The 20554-nt window shown below is 46.5% G+C and overlaps 1 protein-coding gene across 6 annotated transcripts in view; it reads right to left on the bottom strand.

The window, feature by feature from the left end:
* Positions 1-20554, bottom strand: part of KLF12 (KLF transcription factor 12) — a 377983-nt gene that overhangs the window by 120899 nt on the left and 236530 nt on the right. The window lies entirely within an intron of this gene.

The raw sequence follows: 20554 nt of genomic DNA, 5'->3' as shown, positions 1-20554 counted from the left end.
ATTAATGAGAAGAGTATTTCCCTTTAGAAGTCAATCTTTCCACAGAACAGCCCTGCAAAAGCCTGTTCCAACCACTCCAGCACTAGGACTATTACTTCAAAACCTCAATTGACCTTTTATTAAAAATACACAATTACAACAATGGCACTGTAATAAAATTCAGCTAATCTCAGAGACAAAAAGGGAGGTTACTCACCCTGTGCAGTAACTGATGCTCTTCAAGATGAGTGCCCCCTGTGGGTGCTCACTCTGGGTCAAGGTATGTACTTGTGCCTTTGATTGGAGATTTTCATAGCAGTTGTCCTGGGGGCCATGCATGCACAGTGCCTGCCTTTCAATCTGTCGAAGCCTAAATAGTGCAAACGTAACCTTCACCAGCTGGATTTGAATCTAGGATCTCTGGAGCTTTGTGCAGGAGCCTCTACAGCAGTGGTCCCCAACCCTTAGAGGCTCCCGGGTGCCCGGGAGGTGGGGCCACTCACGCACTGGGCGCCCGGGAGGTGGGGGCCACTCACGCGCCGAGCGCCTGGGGGCGGGGCCGCGCGTCCGGGGGCACGCCAGGGGACTGGGATGCCCTTGCACCCGGTGCCGGCGTGTGCCCTAGGGCCGAGGCTGGAGCCACCCGAGCGCCTTGTGCCGTGGGCCCGGGGCCGGCGCTGCCGCCCGAGCCACGCGCCTGGGGCCGGCACTGGTGCCACTCGAGCACCGTGCGCCCGAGCGCCCGCATGTGCCCCAGGGATGAGGCTGCCCGAGCGCCGCGCACCCAGCGCCGGTGCGTGTCGCACGCCTGGGGCCGGCGCCTCCCGTGCGCCGGGGGCAGGGCTGGTCCAGGTTGTTGGCAGGCACCCACGAATGCCACGGAGGGCGCCATGGTGCCCGCGGGCACCGCGTTGGGGACCACTGCTCTACAGTTTGAACTAAAAAGCCAGCTGCCTTTCAGCTTAGGCTGTACTTATCTCTTGCTGTAAGTGGTCTAAGCACCACTATATGGGACAGTGAACCACACTAGGTACGTGTGTTACAAAAACACATCCCAGATGCCTCAGTTCTTTTCTCTACAATGGAGTGTGCTCTAGATTCTGAAGTAGAGGAGAGGAGGATGAATACTGGCGCACTCACAGGGTCACTCATCTTGAAGAACATCAGTTACAGCATAGGGTGAGTTGCCTCCTCTTCTCCTTTGAGAGATGTTCCCATGGGTGCTCCACTGCAGGTGACTCACAAGCAGTACCTCTTAGCATGGTTGGATCAGGTAACAGGACCATTGACAAGACAGCTCTATCCAGTCTAGTGTTCAATAATGGGCCCCACATGAGACTGAAATGCTTAGCAAAGTGAGGTCTGATGCCTAGGTGGCTGCCTTGCATATGTCAGAAAGTTGGACATTTTGAAGGAAGGCTGCAGATGTGGACACAGATCAAGTAGCACGTGCTCTGGTTGCGATAGGAGGCTGGACTCATTTTAGTTGGAAAGAGAGACGTACCCAGTCTGATTCGGAGTCTCTGTGTGGAGATGTGATTGTTGAAAAACAGATACAAACAGTTTTGTACTCTGTGTAAAGTGTTCAGTCCTATATAGCTTGAAGGGTGATTGTGACAGGGCAGGGACGCCCTGCACTGAGACGACCCCCCCAACCGCGTACGCGGCGGTTCTCGAGGGTCAGGCCGGGAGCCCCGAGCGGGGCGCGCCGCGAACAGCTGCCCGTGCGGCCCCTGCACACCCCGCCAACCGCTGCGTCAGCTGTTCGGCGGCGGCGGTGGCCGCCTTCCGGCTAGAAATGCCGGAGGATCTCAGGGAGGCGGCCAGGCGGATGATGCCATCGCACTACTCCGGCCGCCAGCGGGAGACGTCACCACACCACGCTGGGTGGGGCCGCGGCGGCGGAGCAGAACCGGGGGGATTTAAACGCCGCCGGCAGGGAGGGAGGAGGAGGAAGCAGGCCGCAAATGGCCTCCCTCCCCGGGGCCGTTAGGTGGAGGGGCTCGAAGCCGAAGGGGTAAGCCTTGCTCAGCAGGGTGAACCAGAGTGGGGAGAGGAAGCAGCCTAGGGCGGGCGAAGGGAGCCTGTGGGCTGACGAGTTGCGGATACGGCCCCATCAGCCGGACCGGACGAAAGTTCCGTCTGAGTCCTTAGGGCCCTGGGCTGGGGTCTGTGAGAGGGGGCGGGCCCGGACTCCCCTCTCCCCACCAGGAGGAAACCGCTCAGCCGACGTCTCGGGGAGACCCGGCGAATTAATGACCTAATTAGTTGGGACGCACATAGGCGACCACGAGGAGGGGTTTGGACTAACGACCCCGTGGGTGATGGGAAGGGGGAGTACCCCGTAACAAAGGGGGAGGGGTACCCCACTACAGTGATGCTCTATGCATATCAAGCATATGCATTGAAGTTTCAAATGCATTATCATGTGGTTTTGAGAAGCATGTTGGCAAATGGATCAATTCACTTAGGTGAAAGGAGGAGTGGTCCTTAAGCAGAAACGTAGGATGTGTGTGGAGTGTGACCTTGTCACTGAAGAATTTAGTATATGGGAAGTCCACCACAAGTGTGAGTCTTTGACCCTCAAGGGCACAGGGAGCAGCCTATTTAATTTGTGTACATTCAGTTTGCATATGGTGGTTAGCCAAGGCTGAAGGCATCGAAAGTATAGACAGGCATTGGAGACAATGAATGTGCAAGCGGCCATGTGGCCTAACAACTGCAGGCAATCTTGAGCTGTGACCTGGGGGCTGCTCCATATCATAGCAATGAGGGTGCACATTGTGTGGAATCTCGCTAGCACTTTTGAAAAGATCCGAGGTGCAGCAGAAGGGCCAAAAGGCAAGGCCCTGTATGATTCACCCACAAGACAAACCTGAAAAAACATTGGTGGACAGGGTGTATAATAACATGTAAATAAGTGTCCTGGAAGTCAAAGATAGAAAACCAATCTCCCTGCTCCAGCACCAGATTTACTGTTGACAGGGTAACCATCTGGAATTTTTGTTTCTTGACAAACATATTCAGTTGTTGAAGATCGAAGACAGGCACCATCCTCCAATTTTATTTTCTGTCAAGAAATAGTGTAAATAAAACCTCTTCCCTCTGCGTTGAATGACTACCAACTCTAGTGCTCCTAGTTGTATGAGGTGTTGTTCCTCTTATGAAACAACTGCTTGTGGGAGATGTCCTGGAAAAGACGGGGGGGAGGGGCAGAGAAGGTTAAGGAGCAGATTAAGGTTAAGGAGTCAGGTTTAGCCTGACTGAATGATTTTTAGGATCCACCTGTCCATGCTGATCGCTTCCCATTTGGTGAAGAGTGGGAAGCTATCAAATGTGCAAATGAATGGATGGTTACATTAGGCTCTCAGTAGGGTATAAGGTCTTCTATACCCTCAACCAAGGCTTTGGATTTGATTGTTTGAAATAGAAGGTTGGGTACCTGCTGATTGTGGAGGGCGAAGTCATTGGGTTCCGGGTCTTGTCATTAATGCATGTCATATTGTCATTTGATGTTATTGTGCATAGGTGGGCTACTGTGGGCCCTGGTGTGGCTGATATCTATACTGTTTCTTTCTTGTGGCAAGTGTTGGAATGCTGAGTTATCTGAGCATGGCACGTGAGTCCCTCATGGTATGGAGGACTTAACTGGTGGTAGCTGCAAGTAGTTTGTTCACATGGAAGAGGATATCATCAATGGTGTTTGGTATCTCCCTGGGAAGGCAGAAGAAGCAAACCACAAGGCATGCGGCATAACAATGGCTATGGCGGTGCATCTGGTGGCCATGACTATAATATGGAGGGTGGCCTGAAGAGTTGTATGGGAGATCAATTATCCCTCAGAGACCACTGCTTTAAATTGTTGTCATTTGTCTTCTGAAACGTCAGCAATAAAGTCCATTAGCTTGGAATAGTTCCTGTGTTCATATTTTGCTAGGAGCACTGCATAATTTGCCACCCTAAATTGTAAGGGGAAGATGAATATACCTGTCATAAGTCCATTCTCTTATTATCTTGTCCAATGGGGCAGACTGGAAATGCTGTTGTTTATTTTTATGGTTGGCCATCTCAACCACTAATGAATTGGGAGCTGGGTGTGTAAATAGGAACTTGAAACCTTTGGATGTACAAAATATTTCCTGTCTTCTTCCCTACCTTCAGCTGATGCCAGCTCCAGCCCTGGGGAAGCTTGTGAGAGGTATCATGGTTGGGATCTGCCAAATGACTTTAGTTGGTTCCATGATGGCATTATTGGTAGGCAGCACTATTTTGGAAGAGTTGTGGCTTGTAATATATCAGTGAGCTCCTGAGGGGTTTCAAATACTTCCTCAAGAATAATCTTTAGCTTTAGCTGGTGGAGGTATCTTAGCCTTGTGAGGTGGAACAGAGGAGAGTCCAGCAGTAGGAGAGGTGTCAAGAATGGCATTCTGTGGAGATTGAGTGGCCAGGTCAGCTCAGAGCTCCGTATCTGTGAGACAACTTGGGGGAGGAGAACTAACATCTTCTTTTTGGGAAGCACGACAGAGATACGAGTGTCTATTGTAACAGTTCCATGGACTCCAGTATGGCAAGTGTCTGAGGAAGGACATGGATGGTGTGGGGACCAGCGGAGGGGGTGAGCATTGAAGCGGTGCAGGGACTTGAAATGCTGGGACTGAGGCAGCCACTTGTGTAGAAGCTGTCGGCATCATGTTGTAAATGGTGGACAGAGAAGAAGGATTTGAGGCAGGTAACTGACAGCCCTGAGCCTATGCATCGGATCAATGAGCAGCCGACTGGCGGTTGATGCCTCAGGGGCCTGTAGAGTCATATGTGCTGAGCTGCGGAGTGGCCAGCATTGGAGCAGCAGAAGTTGTCTGAGAGGATCGTTTGTCAGACAAACATCCCCTGAGGGGAGGGGAAGCAGGCTTTTTTTTTTGCTGGCTTTTTGTCCTTTGAGGATTTATGAGAAGAGCTCTGCAGGCTGGGGTAAGACACTAGTCTGAGCAAGTTTTCCAAGAGAAATTTTAGTCTAAGTTCCCTATCCTTGTGGGTCCAAGCTTTGAGTCTGTTACAGTGGATACATTTTTGGGGTACCCAAGAATCTCCCCAAACAACATATACACAGTGTATAGTCATCTGAAATGGGGATGGCATTTCTGTAACAGATGCATCTCTTGAAGCCTGGAGAGTCAGATATGTTGGCAAGCTGATGTAAACAATATTTTAAAGTAAGTATTAATTAGCCTAGTCTATAAACAGGAAAACAGAGGTAATTATAACTAACTCTGAATAGATGCAAGCAGTGAAGGTATGGAAGTGAAGGGAAGTGGGGCTGTTGAACTCCGTCTCTAGCAAGGGACAGTAGAGAAGGAGCTGAGGATTCCAGATCATGCAAGCACTATTCAAGCTCTGACAACTTGTGAGACAGGCACCATGCACACACATCCAGTAGGGGAACTGCTGTGAAAATCTCCCATCAAAGGAGCAGGGTCACACCTTGAGTTGGAGAGGGGCATCCACAGGGAAATCTCTCGACAGAGAATTAATTGTTATATGTTTGTTGATATTATAACAGCTACCAGAATTTCATTTACACCAAGACACACACATACTATCATTTTTCCAACTTGTGGAAAAAACTACCTAGAAGGATTCAATCATCTCATGTTCACTCTCAAGTTTTACAAAAGTTCCTTTAATAACTATATAAATAATTAATTAAGAAATTTGAAATAATATATGTTGACTAATATATATTAGACAATTTGAACCACAATCTTACAAATATTTTATTGCTGTGCCACTGACATTCTCCTCTCTGCACTATGTACTGCATCACAGCTTCCAATTATGTGAAAAAGAGACTAGGTGAGTTTGATTTCTAGAAACCAAAGGATTAACAGCATTGTCTTGGAATCACACAGTGAAGGAACTGGTAGACATTACGCAAGATTGCTCAGTGCAGTTCTGCCAATGCACCTCAACCTTGACTGGGTATTGCTTTTCAAGTCTCAGCCCTGCGCAGAGCAGTGATTCTTATTGGTGCTGAGCTGTGTAGTGGTTTAGTGATTTGCACAAAGGATGACCAGGGATGGCAACAGACTTCACTGGGCCCTGGGCAACAGTGTGTGGAGGGTTCAGCTCCAGGTCCCGGAACGGCTGGGACTGCAGGCAGAAGGAGTAGACTAGAGGCAGCCAGTCCTCAGTGCCAACCAGATCATCCTGCACCTCAATCTACCACCATTTGGACCATAATGTGCAGAGTTCTGGCAGTGATTTAAAGGGAACAGGAGTATGGCTGCCTTTTAACCCCCTTTTAAACTCCCCCTGTTGGCAGCCCAGAGAAGAGCCCACCAAATGCAACTATGATCTAATAAGATATACAGAAAATGTTTAAAGGTATAAAGTTGTACACTGCTTTTGTTCCTGACAGTTTCCAGTTATAATCTGATTTTTTTCTGATCAAGTTTTCTGGAAGCTTGATGTGATAGAAAGTTATCCCAGCAATAGGCTAAGACCTAAAGAAGTAATTTCACATAAATACACTATCTTAGATTTAAATCAAATCCTGGCCTTGGAAGTTTAAGATGAACACAATATTTAAGAGCCGGAGAAAGCTAGGTAATCATCAGGAGTTTTGCTTCCATTATTAGTTAAACATACAGAGTTAGATGATGCTTAAATGTCTTACTAGGAGACCAGTGTTTAGTGGCATGAAAATAAAAAGGAGAGAAAATAGAATATCAGCATTGTAAAATGCTGAAGACTGTGCTATGTTTAACTCCAATACCTGTCTTCTGAATTAAATAATCTCTTTGCTAATAGCCTTGTAAATACACAGAGACATGCTGCCATATCATAATATATTACTAACTAAATCATGCTTTTAGTTGCACTCTTAAAATGATTAAAAATCAATTTCTGCCTTCTGAATGAGCATATGATAATAACAGTGTGTTTTTGTTTCACATGTGAAACTTCACACTGTGCTTTCTATGACGAAATGCACAGTATTCTTCATGATAATCTAACAAATAGCATCACAGTTGTTTCAATATAGAGTGATTGCTTATAACAGACCTTGACACCTACTATCTGGAGCATCAAGTCTGCCAGCCAGACAAATGAAGCTCTCTGACCTTCCACCATCATTGAGATCCAGGAAAATGCCCTAAATGAGAAGTTTGATGTGGGTATCAATTAGGGATGTAAGCAAGTAGTGAAATAGTCGAGTCAACTTGACTAATCACTCCCCCCCCCCCGCCTCTGTATCAGTCAATGGAAATTCCATCGACTACTCGATTAGCTGATTAATTGAAATTTAACATCCCTAGTATCAATGAGTGAAATCCTATGACCTGTTTTATGCAGGAGGTCAAATAGATCAGGAGGTTTTCAAACTCTGGATTATGGCTTGTAACGGTAAGTTGCTAGCTGAACACAAGACACGTTTTTTATCTGAACATCCACAGACATGGCCATTTGAAGCTCCCAGTGGCCGCTGTACACCATTCCCAGGCAACAGGAGCTGGGGGAAGCGATGAGGACCACCACTTCCATTGGCTAGGAATAGCAAACCACAGCCACTGGGAACTACCAGTCGCCATACCTGTAAATGTTCAAGTTAACAAAGCATCTCATGGCCAGCTAGTGACTTACCCTTACAAGCTGTTACCCAAAGTTTGAAAAGCCCTGGACTAGATGATTTAGGTTCTGTCTGGTGTTATAGTTTAGGCCTCTTTTTAAAGCTGGAAATAGAAGGGTACTGGAATTTCTGTTAGAGTGTAGTCAAGAGGAGACCCTGCTTGCAGGGATGTAAAATCCAGTTTAATCAGTTATCCAGTTAAACATTAACAGGTGTCAAATGCTATATTTAACCAGTTAACTGATTAACCAGGATCTTGTGGTGTGATGGGCCTGGCTGGGCTGAGGCAGCCCTCCCACTCATGCCAGATAGGGGGTCTGCTCCAGCCCAACTGGGCCACCAGTTAACTGTTAAGCATTACCCAGTAAAGGTGATGCTTACTGATTAACTAGGTACATCTCTACCTGCTGGGGATCCATCTTTCACATTAGTCTCTGGACTGTGGATTGATTAATTTGAAATTTCAACTCACTCTAGCTATCATAAGTGAGAAGCTTTTCTTTCATTCCTATCTTTGCAAATTTAATATGCAAAAGTTAAATATCAGCTAACAAAATTATTTCTAGAAGTAACATTATTTCTGCTACCAGGAATCTCTCCAGGAATCCGAAAACAACCCCCTCTGAATACCAATGATTTTCACATTCATAAGAATTTCAACAAAACTGTTATTATTCTGGTTGCACTAACAATAATAAAGTACTGGAAAATATAATTTAATAAATTATACAGTTTCTAGGCCTTCGCATCAGTGCTTATGACTTGCCAGGGCACAGAAATATTGTCAGAACTAGTTCAAACATTAACAGGAAAGAACAGATCCTGGACCATATTAAAAAGAATATGCACGGATAGGTAAGAATATGAGTCACAAGAATATGCAACCATACTGCACAAATATAAGTCCCAACAACCCTATTTACGTGCACTTACACAGGGCACCACCAACCTGCATGCTTCATCCAATAGCCACAATACTTCATTGTATCACCAGTTTGCATGGGGACTAGAAGCACTGACTAATGTTTACATATGTCTGACTTGGGAGGAGAAAGAGTATAGATGTCTTCCTGCCATGAGCTGGAGCAGAAGATGAGGGTCTATCTATACTGGGAGGGGGGAAGGACTGGTTCTCCCTAGCCTATGACTCAGCCAGTATTTTCTTACCTTCTGTGCTATGAAAGGGGAGATTTCTGGTGGGTATTTGTTTGTGAAAAATCTACACCCCTCATCTCATTATAGTGACTCACCGCCTACCTCTTTCCCCAGCTAGACAGTGTTAGGTAGAAAGGAGAGCTACTCCCACTGAAATAGCCACCATCTCTTGAGGAGGTGGATTAACTATGCTGACAGGAGAAGCTCTCCCACTGGCAGTGGTACACAGTTGCAACTGCACTGATGCTGTAGCTTTGTGACGGAGAACAAATCCTTAGAGCCGTGGTGTCCAAGATGTTAGCCACTAGCCACATGTGGCTGTTTGGTCTGTTGAGTGTGGCTAGTTGGCTTGAGCAATGTGGCTATTTGGCCAGTTGAGTGTGGCTAGTTCACTATAGCAATAGCCACTATAGTGGCTACTGCTTCAGAACTGGTTGGACACCACAGCCTTTGAGCTCTTGACTGGGAGTAATGTAAGAGGAAGAACAATTAACAGGTTGTTCTGATGACAAAGTCATGATTAAAAAGTCATCGTATATCTGCAATAATCTCATTGTATCTAAACTGCAGCAGTACTTCCCTGTACTTAGAACAGGAACGAAGTAGGATATGTCAGTGTGATAAATGTTGGTAAATGGTGACTTTTTAATGGCTGCTAAGGTTGCCAGATACTTTCACAAAAAATCCTGAACGTGGCAGGAAAAAAAGTCGTTGAGCAAAAAAAAAAAAGTTGCTGCGTCTTTAAATATCCCCGCGCTCCTTGCTCCCCTTGCCCTCACCAGGGGAAGAATGTCTCCACCGGCCTTCCATCCGAGAGAGACAGAAATAAGGGACAGAAGCCAGAAATAACGGACTGCCTGGGTGAAAACCGGACACCTGGCAACCCTAATGGCTGCCAATGTTTCACAAACTCCTAAATAATCAAAAATCCAGGAAATTCATCCCTCCTCACTTAATCCCAGAAAATATATTAGAATTACAAAAGTTTGGTCACAGGCCATAACTTGGAATCTATTCCCAGAATGAGAGTGGATATGACTGCTGTATTAATATCAGGCATTTACTTTGAAGTGACATCCCGTATTGGCCTAGAGGCTGAGGATTAGAGACACCCACGTAACACGCTGGATGATGGTCTGTAAAGCTCAGTGAACATCACTTTGACATTTTTCATGACGCCTGGTGCACCACTGTCATAGAAATGGGTGCTGTCCCTTGTGGATACTGCAGAATGCTAGCGAGCAGGATGCTCACCACTATGAATAATGACAGGAAAGGAAAAGTAAGCCAATATCAATAAATCTTTATTGTGATGAGAGTTTTCTATTAGATCCCTAGTCACATAGGTAAAAAGATGTTCAACCTATAATGCACACCCCACCATTTGATACTGACCATTTCTAAATATTACCATTCATGACATGTGTTGGAATCCAGCAGCTAGTCACTAGGGAGGGAAATAGTGAATGTCATATATCCCGCTGCTTATTTCCAACAATGGAAGCAGCTCTTCCAGATACAGATGCACAAGAAGCATTTCAAATAAAACCCTTTGAGAGTGGATGTTGTGCTCTAGTTTATGTAATATACTTTAAGAGAGCCGTGTTTGGAAACCAAAACCTTGCTTTACAGGCATAACAATTGTACTAATTTGGGAAAGATGTCATTTACTCTCCCTCCCTTCCCCTCCCCCCCCCCCCGGGCAAACTACTATATGGAACACGTATAACATATTTTTCCTCCTATTTAATGTACATTATCAACAGTTTGTGCTTCTGAAACTACTCTGAGAACACTAATCAGATTGTAAATCAAAACATCTTCCTGTCTTGTAGGGCCAACAGAACTAGTCGATGTATTTAATAAAATTTTATGTACAAAGCAGCAGTATCCATGAACTTAATGGTCAGAATATAGAGTCTACAAGGGTAATTTTTATTAAAATTTATAGCAAGATTAGCCATATTATACAGTTTTCAGATTTTATTGAGATTTTTATGAGTCTATGTGGTTGCAGCAGTTATCTGCACTAGGCTAGCAATGTAGCGATGGTTCATGGTGAATGGGAATTGGCATTCTCATACATATTATGTAACTAATCTTCCAAATGCTATTTATTACCATTTTCCAATCAAAGGCATTATTTAAACAAATAATTTCACAAGTAAAATAATTCACTATAACTTAATAATAGCTGTGTGTATACACCTACAGATATATGTAATATATGCACATATTTATGTATATCCATCCATCCGCATGATGGAAATTCCATTGACTACTTGACTAGCAAATTAATCACTATTTAACTTCCCTACCACTGAAGCTATTAGGATCTAACTCACACCAATCATCTAATATACAAATACTCAATCGCCAACATAAAACAAACCAAGGAAGACAACAAGAGAAATATATCCAGGAATAATTTGAACAACATATGGCACAGAAACTATAAAACAGTAAGAGATTCAAAGTTACAACTAACACACTTAAAGAATCCACCAGTAGAAAAGTTAGTTTTCCCTAGAAAATTTGCAATAGTTTGGCCCAAATGACACTAAAATATAGAGGTATATTAAACAAATAGGAGCTTAGACAAAAGGCTGATAAGAGGGAGGAAGGTGAAACAACTGTATCAAGGCTCTGAACCTGTAACATCTGTAAAAATAAAGAGAAATGGAAAAAGGTGGAACTCCAGCAAAAATGATATACCTAGGGTTGCCAGATGGTTTAACCAAAAATACCGAACAACCCCCCAACCCCCGCAAAAAAGAAACCTACTGGGGAAAAAATTCTGTTGAGGAAAAAAAAGGGAGACCAAAGTTGTCGAGCAAAAATAAATTAAAAAAATAATTAAAAAAACCCAGCATGGCCGTCCACCATCTTGTCTTCCTGCTCCAGGCCAGACAGGTCCTCTGCAGAAACAGGTAAGCACCCGGTATTTTCACCTCCTGGCTAGGAAAAAAATCAGAAAATACCGGACATTTTAGGTGTCCGGTATTTTCTGAATTTTTTTTACTGGACAGGAGGTGAAAATACCAGGCTGTACAGATCAATACCGGACACCTGGCAGCCCTAGATATAGCAGGCCTCCACATTTCTCTTGATGGGCTTAGTTTCATATACAGGCAGTCCCCGGGTTACGTACAAGATAGGGACTGTAGGTTTGTTCTTAAGTTGAATTTGTATGTAAGTCGGAACTGGTACATATTGTAGGGGAAACTCTAGCCAAACATTTCTCCAGAGCTCAGTTTTATTCTCCCACACCTCACTTCCCTCAGTCCTTTATTCCCAAGCTGAGGTGTCTGCTGAGAAAAGCCGTTGCGCGTCTCCCTGGTCTGCTGGGGCGGGCGCTAGCTTCGCGTCTCCCTGGTCTGCTGAGGGGAGGCGCTAGCTTCACGTCTCCCTGGTCTGCTGGGGGGAAGCAGCTAGTGCGGGGTTGCCTCACCCCGTTTGTAAGTAGGGATCCGATGTAAGTCAGATCCATGTAACCCGGGGACTGCCTGTATGTTTTGTTTGAATCCTAAACTGTATCAATTATCACAAAGAAACAGCTTCGGGGCACAGTTCTAGCTTTTTTTTTTACTGTAATGTGTGCTGACTGGGATGCAAATTAACACTAGAGGAAACCTTCGTTCACAAAAGCAGATAGTGGCCAAATGCTTCAGGGCATAGTCAGCAACGCTCCTTATAGTTTCTACAAGAAGGTTTAAAGGGCCTAGGTGTCTGGGCTCTTCCTGCCATTCCCCCAAAACAACAGCAACAACAACAAACTATCTCCAGCTGTGGTATAGGAAGGAATGAGATGTAACATATTTCCTCCCTTTCAGGCCTGACAGTGGGAGCCAGGAAGCCAAGCAGGTTCAAGAAGGGAGAAACACCCCGCATGCCATTTCCAATCCTTCTGGGTATGTCTACACTACCCTCCTAGTTCGAACTAGGAGGGTAATGTATGCATACCGCACTTGCTAATGAAGCCCGGGATTTGAATTTCCCGGGCTTCATTAGCATAAGCGGGGAGCCGCCATTTTTAAATCCCCGCTGCTTCGAACCCCGTGCAGCGCGGCTACACGGGGCTCGAACTAGGTAGTTCGGACTAGGGTGCCTATTCCGAACTACCGGTACACCTCATTTCACGAGGAGTAACGGTAGTTCGGAATAGGACCCTAGTCCGAACTAGCTAGTTCGAGCCCCGTGTAGCCGCGCTACACGGGGTTCGAAGCAGCGGGGATTTAAAAATGGCGGCTCCCCGCTTATGCTAATGAAGCCCGGGAAATTCAAATCCCGGGCTTCATTAGCAAGTGCAGTATGCATACATTACCCCGCTAGTTCGAACTAGCGGGGTAGTGTAGACATACCCTCTGAGATCTGAATGTGGTGAGAACATTTTGATGCCAGCCCCTCTGTAGGCATTGTAGAGCACCACAGACTTTTTACTGGTATCAAAGGGGGTGCGGGGAAATAAATGTAAGAATGAAATATATACTTTTAAGAAGTCAAAAAGTTTTGAGCAAATGAATCAGTAGTTCCAGGCAGGACAAAACTGAAGTAGACATTGGCAAGTCTTTAGTATTTATTCTAAAACTAATATAAAATTCTTGCAGTACAGGCAGTCCCCAGGTTACGTACAAGATAGGGACTGTAGGTTTGTTCTTAAGTTGAATTTGTACGTAAGTCGGAACTGTCGTCCAGATTCAGCCGCTGCTGAAACTGACCAGCGGCTGACTACAGGAAGCCCGAGGCAGAGTTGCTCTGCCCTGGGCTTCCTGGAATCAGCCGCTGATCAGTTTCAACAGCAGCTGAATCTGGACGCCTGGGACAGAGCAGCTGGGGTGCTGCTGGGTAGGTCCCCGCAGCGCCGCACCTCGGCAGCACCCCAGCTGCTCTACCCCAGGTGTCCCCAAGTCAGCTGCTGCTGAAACTGATCAGCGGCTGATTCCAGGAAGCCCAGGGCAGAGCAACTCTGCCTCGGGCTTCCTGTAGTCAGCTGCTGGTCAGTTTCAGCAGCGGCTGAATCTGGACGCCAGTTCCGACTTACGTACAAATTCAGCTGAATCAGGACGCCTGGGGCAGAGCCCACACCCACACCCTCGCAGCAGACCAGGGAGATGCAGAGCAGCTTTTCTCACCCCGGAGGATGCAGGCTGCGGGACTGTGGCGCGTCTGGGCGGTCCCGCCGCCAGTGTCCTCCGGGGTGAGAAAAGCCCTATTCGTAAGTACGGATCCGACATAAGTCGGATCCGCGTAACCCGGGGACTGCTTGTATATGAGTCATCATATTTAACCACAGTTATTTTATTCTGCTTCCCTTAAAAACAAGCTCTGTCTCAAATGCAGGATAAACCATATTGTACCCAACCAATATTTTAGATCCTTCATTCCAGAGGACGTGCTATTTTCCCGGGTTCTTAAATAAATGAAGCGTCTACTAGAGTAATGTGAGTTCCACCCTATGATGTAAGTTGGAACTCTTTCTGTTTCACTCCGTGGCTAATTGCTGCCATTCATTTGCTCCTTTCCCATAACCACTGAGGGTTCTGCCAAATAAAGCAGGGGGTTTATTAAGTTTGCAAATATTTTAGATATATCCAATAAATGCGTAAGAGAAAGTTTGGATGGACTGTGTTCAGCCTCTATGGATGTTTGTGGATACCCAAAAGAAAAAAAAAAAAGAGAAACTCCACCCTGTTGGAAATCAGATAAAAAATAACGGTAAATGGAGATGCAGAGACACAGAAAAATCAATCTTTCCACATAAAACAGCAAACACAGTTTATATAGACCCATATTACCTGACCTTTGTGTCATGATAGAAACTGAATAGCTGTACTATTGAGTTTCTAAGTTTATAATATATACTGCTACTTAAGACAAAGTCTCCAGTGGAGCGCACCCTTACCAATTTACCAGTAGTAATATGGTATTTCCTATTGTAAATATACAGAATGCCTTTCCAAACTGGTAATGTTTTTCTTACTGATTAATATCTTAGGGTACGTCTACACTAGTTAATTCGAACTAAGCTAATTCGAACTAACGCGTCTAGAACTAAAAACTAGTTCGAATTAGCGTTTTGCTAATTCGAACTAGCAAGTCCACATTGAGTGGACTCTGAACAGGGCTTAAGGATGGCCGGAAGCAGTGCCGGCAGGGCATAAAAGGAGGACTTAGAGCATGGAGCTGCTGTCTCAGGCTAGCCGAGGTCTGCGCTTAAAGGGTCCCGACCCCCACCCCGGACACACAGTTCTAAGGGGTGCCCCGCTTGCAAAGAAGTTCTGGCTTGGAGTGCCCGGAGTACTCACACTGGGCACATCACACCACTCGACCATCAGCCCGGCTGCACTTGCCGCAGGCTGCCATCTGGGGAGAGGGGGCAATCGGGGGGCTGCAGGAGAGCTTCCACCCCCAGAAGCCCGCAGAGCCAGCCCAGTCCTCCCCATCAGGGGCTCGTACCCCATTCCTCCCTCACCTACTTCCACTTACCCTTCCCTAGCCCCCCTTCTTAATGATGTACAAAATAAAGATAACGTTTCTTCCAACATTGACTCTGTCTTTATTGAAAAAAACTGGGGGAGACTGGGAAAAGGAGGTGGGAGAGGGGAAGAGAAAGGCTGGGAGAGGGGAGCGCAACTAACATGATCAGGGGTTGGGAACAGGTCCCAGATGAAGAGAGGCTACAGAGACTGGGACTGTTCAGCTTAGAAAAGAGGAGACGGAGGGGGGACAGGATAGAGGTCTCTAAAAGCAGGGGTTGGGTGGAGAGGGTGCATTCAGAAAAGTTCTTCCTGAGTTCCCATCAAGAAGGACTAGAGGACACCAAAGGAAAGGAATGGGTAGCAGGCTTGAAACTAGTAAGAGAAAGTTGTTCTTCTTGACAAAGCAAATAGTTAACCTGCGGAACTCCTTGCTGCAGGAGGCTGTGAAGGCTACAACTAGAACAGAGTTTAAAGGGAAGTGAGATCAAGTCATGGAGGTTGGGTCCATGGAGTGGTCTTAGCCAGGGGGTAGGAGTGGTGTCCCTGCCCAAAGTTTGTGGAAGGCTGGAGAGGGATGGCACGAGACAAATGGCTTGGTCACTGTCTTCGGTCCATCCCCTCCAGGGTCCCTAGGGTTGGCCGCTATCGGCAGACAGGCTACTGGGCTAGATGGACCTTTGGTCTGACCCAGGACGGCCATTGTAAGCTCAGGGCTCAGGGTCGGGGGTCTCAGTGGACCCCCTTGATTTTCATGCACACCTGCTCCTGGGTGGCCAGGCTGGCAGCTCTCCTGCCCTAGCCGGCCACTTTCCTGTGCCTAGTGCGGAGATCGTGGACGAGGTCCACGATGTCCGCACTAGCCCAGGAAGGTGCCCGCCTCTTGTGGTCTAGGGCAAGCTCCCGGGAGCCACCAGCCTGGTCCCGGCAAGAGGGGGTGGGCTGGTGGGCATCGGGTGGGTGGCTCTGTGCCGTGCCAGGTGCAGGGGCTGCTGGCTGGGTGCTGGCAGGCTTGCACCTGGCACAGGCACCGTAGCCAGCCCGTGCCCCTTTAAGGGGTCCGGGGCTGGGAGGGGGGCATAGAGTTTCCCTGGTGTTGGCCAGAGTGGCCACCACGGAAACCTGGGGAGGGCTAGCCTCCCACTAGTTCGAACTAAAGGGCTACACAGCCCTTAGTTCGAACTAGCTAGTTCGAACTAGGCGTTAGTCCTCGTAAAATGAGGTTTACCTAGTTCGAACTAAGCGCTCCGCTAGTTCGATTCAAATTCGAACTAGCGGAGCGCTAGTGTAGCGCCTAGGAAAGTTAGTTCGAACTAACGTCCGTTAGTTCGAACTAAGTTTGTAGTGTAGACATACCCCAGTTACTGGAGGACATGTAAAATACAGTCGGTCCTCGCTCTAAGTCCAAGATACATTCCACAAAACTTGGACCTAGTGAAACAACTTAAAGCAGGGAATTTTCTTCCTCACGGCTAGCTTCCATTTGCGCAAATTGGGTTTTTTTCTTTTGCACGATGTAAGAGTGCTGAATAGGAGGACTTATAATGCATCAGTTCCTACAAGCATCAATAGTGTGGAATGGATGTATACTGGGATGACTTATAGTGAACACCCTGTACATGTGGAGCAGATTCCTTATCTGACATAACTGGATGCAACATAGGTACACCCGAGATTGATCTAAAATGCACGCGCGTGCACACACACACACACAATCACATAAAAACAAGTATGCACTCAAGTATGCGCTATCTTTTGAGTGCTTGACTTTGTTACCTTAATGCTCTCTAAATATCATTTTTTGATGTAATTTCCTAATTTTATAAAAACTTTAAACACCGATAAAACAAATATACCATCATGTGAAAGATCCCCTAGTCATCATAACTTGAGTAACAGAGTGCGTAGTAACATTAGAAGGCTGTTATATTTTGTGTGGCTCTGCCATTAGTGGTGGATGGAGAGTCATAATTTGCTAGTAGGTTTCACAGGTATTTTCTGACAAGTGAACGGTGATACTAACAAATAATGGGGTCGGTTTTAGGTTCTGTGAGGGAATGGTGCTCTACTGGCCACAAGATCTCCTAATTATCTCTCCTGGAGCCTTTCCCTGTCACCTTCTGCTGCTATCATCATCTCCTCTCTTTCGCTCCACCCCCTCGACTCCTTCCTCTTTCCCAGTCCCCAGCTCCTATCCTCTCCAGTTCTGTGCCTGCACCTCCTGCTCTTCTCCAAAGCTCTTGCTTCTATCCTCCTTCCATCATTCCTAACACTCTTATTCTCCTCCCCACTTCCCACCTTGCATCTCTTCCCCTTCTCTCTCCCTCCTCTTCCATCTGGATTCCAGCCAGGAAGTTTCCTCCTTTCCCTTCCATATTGCCTAGTTTCCAGCAAGAGTATCATTGATAGGTCAATTACAAGTGCTACCTTCTTATTTGCTTAAACTTTATGGCAGGGGTGCCCAAACTTCCTGTCATATGACCCCTTATGAGCAATGGAATTTGTCTACAACTCCCTTCTATTACTGCACAATTGGCTTAGCAGAGGAGCTTGTGTTGAAGTTGGATCTGGGGGCTAAACTGGGACTGGAGTAGGAGCTGGGTCTAGAGGTGAAGCAGGGCTTGGAGTAGAGAAGGAATAAAGGAGGAATGACATTTGAGCTGGAGCTGGGGTCACAGCAGGGCTGAGGGGCACCCTCCTCTGTGGGGGCTGTCCTGAGCTCCCCACATTATCTTCTGAACGTTCCTCCTCCATGCTCCTCAGGGGGCTGCCGGTCATGGCAGTCATTTCCAGGAATGGCCAGGGCAGGCAGGGAGGTAGGCCTGCCTTAGCCCCACTGCACCACTGACTGGGAGCCAACTTAGGTAAGTGCTGACCAAGGATGTTAAATTTAGATTAATCAACTAATTGAATAGTCAATGTAATTTGCATCAACTATTCAATTTGTCGATAAGGGCTCCTCCGCCTCTTGCCGGCTCCTGCTACATTTCAAAGGCAGAAGTGCCACTGGGAGCATGGCCAACGGGGACTCAATCAACGGGGACCCCCGCTGGCCCCGTCCTCCCTTTTTTTGCAATGTATAAGAGCCCTGAGAACTCTTACTGTTTGAGTTCCCCGCTGGCCACCCACTCCCAGCAGCGCTTTGCTTTTGAAATGTGCAAGAGCCCTCCCGGGGCTCTTGTACATTTCAGAAGCAGGGAGCACAGGGCCAGTGGGGAGCTGTTTGAGTCCCCAGTTCATCCCAGGCTCCCTGCAGCACTTCTGCTTTTGAAATGTAGCAAGAGTCCTGCTCTTGCTACATTTCAAAGGCGGAAGCACCTCCAGTTCCATGCTGTGCTCTTGCCACTTCTCCTCACAGAGACGGTGCTGGGGGAACCGGCTTTTAAGCTGGCTCTCCCCAGCACTGGATCCTGCTCTCCACCCTTGGTGCCGCTCTCTGATAGAGGCAGCAAGGTGTGTGTGGGAGCAACTAGTTGAATCATTAGTCGACTATCCGATAAGCATTTGACTAGTCAAGTAGTCACTTACATCCCTAGTGCAGACCAGCCAGAGCCCACAGCCTGAAAACCCTGCACTGGATAAGAACTTCTCCAGCACCGAAACTCCCTCTTAGTCCCTCCATCCCCACCCCAATCCCCTGCTCCACTTTAGAACCTCTTCCCACACCCCAACTCTGCCCCAGATCCTGTACCCCTACCCTAACCCTCCTGCCCCACATCAGAACCCCCTCCCCCGCATGCCATAATATCTTCCCAGATCCACAACCCATCCCTCTGCCTCAGCCCTGAATCCACGCCTGCACTCCAAACCACTTTGCCTCAGCCTGTGCTCTGCACCTGCACCCAAACCCCTGCGGCAGCCCAGAGCCCCCTCACACACCGAACGCCTCATTTATCACTCCAGTCGAGTGTTTGTGCCCCGACAGGGCTAGAGTCACTAGTACTGGCTCACCCCACTGTGAGGGGAAACCATGAGCCTTCGTGCCCCCACCCTGTGAGGCGGTGTGTGGCCTGTGACTGTATTTTTTTGTGGGTCAGTGGCCCCTGATAGAAAAAAAAAGGTTCTTCACCCCAATGGGTAATTATATATAGTTTATTACCTTTATGTTATTTGTATTGGCTTACATAACAAAGACAGAAAGCACACCAGACAGAGCTAACAAAGGACGGGTGCCTATTGTGGATAGTCACTATTATCCTTTTAATATAATTATTCAAATTAACTTGTACATTTCTGCCAGAGGTACCAATGACAGCAGAAGGGGGGCAGCTGCCGAGAAAAAAATTAAAGGACAGCTTAATCCTTTCTTCTTCTGTAGCTGTGCATTAAGAGGTACAGTGTTGCTGGGTAATGATCTCTGCCAATAATAGCACAAAGGGGAGGTTGTCAAGGGAGCTCAATATGTCTTCATCTGAAGCTTGCGGGCTGAAATCCCTACAGTACACTAAATTCTAGAATTTTGCTGGTGAACTGGAGTAGTGAGTTTCCACTCCCACAAACAGATGAGACTGGAATCACTGCCAGTTATCACCTCTGAAGTGATACAGTTTCTGTATCTTAGGACAATTCCCATCAAAATCAAGAACAGATTTTAGCTCTATCCCAATGCATAAGTCCAAAACTAAACAGCAGATAAATATTATTCATTTTACAGTTTTATAATGTTTTACAGTACGTTGCACCATGCTGCTTTCATTTATATTTTTTGTACATAAAGGCATAGGACCCTAAAATGATGTCATTGTATAAAATATAATAAAAAGTCTTCAAACTTCATCATTTCCAGTCTCAGAAAAAAACTCTGATACATTCTATGCTAGTTTTGCATGTTCTGCATCTATAAAGAGGATAAATTCCATTTCTGCAAGCGGACTGATTGGTTAACTTCCACACTAACACTAGGAGACTGAGGCAAGGGGAGGGTAAAAGCAGATTTATGAACAACATGATGCTACTAAAAACATAAAACCTCACCATTACACCAAAAACAGACAGAAGAGATAAAAGAGACAAACCCTTGGGATTGAAGACATGATTTTTTTTATTAAGTAATAGTAATGTTATAAAGCAAAATGCTAAATGCTTTTCTGCCTCATACGCCCTAAAAGTGTGATTAGCTATTAATACCTCCTCCCCCCTTCTGTTTGGAGAAACAGCTCATTTTGTGGGGAGGGGAGAGATGTGTCTATGTTCTTCTTATCAACATGCAACAATACTTGGTGCCAGCCTCCCTCATGTTCCCACCATTGCCACTAACTTCTTGTCATTGTATCCAGGCATATCTATTTTATGGATTCTTCCCCTTGCACCCTTCTCC

The sequence above is a fragment of the Pelodiscus sinensis genome, chromosome 1 (assembly GCF_052426305.1).
Source record: "Pelodiscus sinensis isolate ZL-2025 chromosome 1, ASM5242630v1, whole genome shotgun sequence".
Classification (NCBI taxonomy): Eukaryota; Metazoa; Chordata; order Testudines; family Trionychidae; genus Pelodiscus; species Pelodiscus sinensis.
The sequence above is the reverse complement of the archived record's forward strand: the minus strand, read 5'-3'. Positions and strand labels throughout refer to the sequence as shown.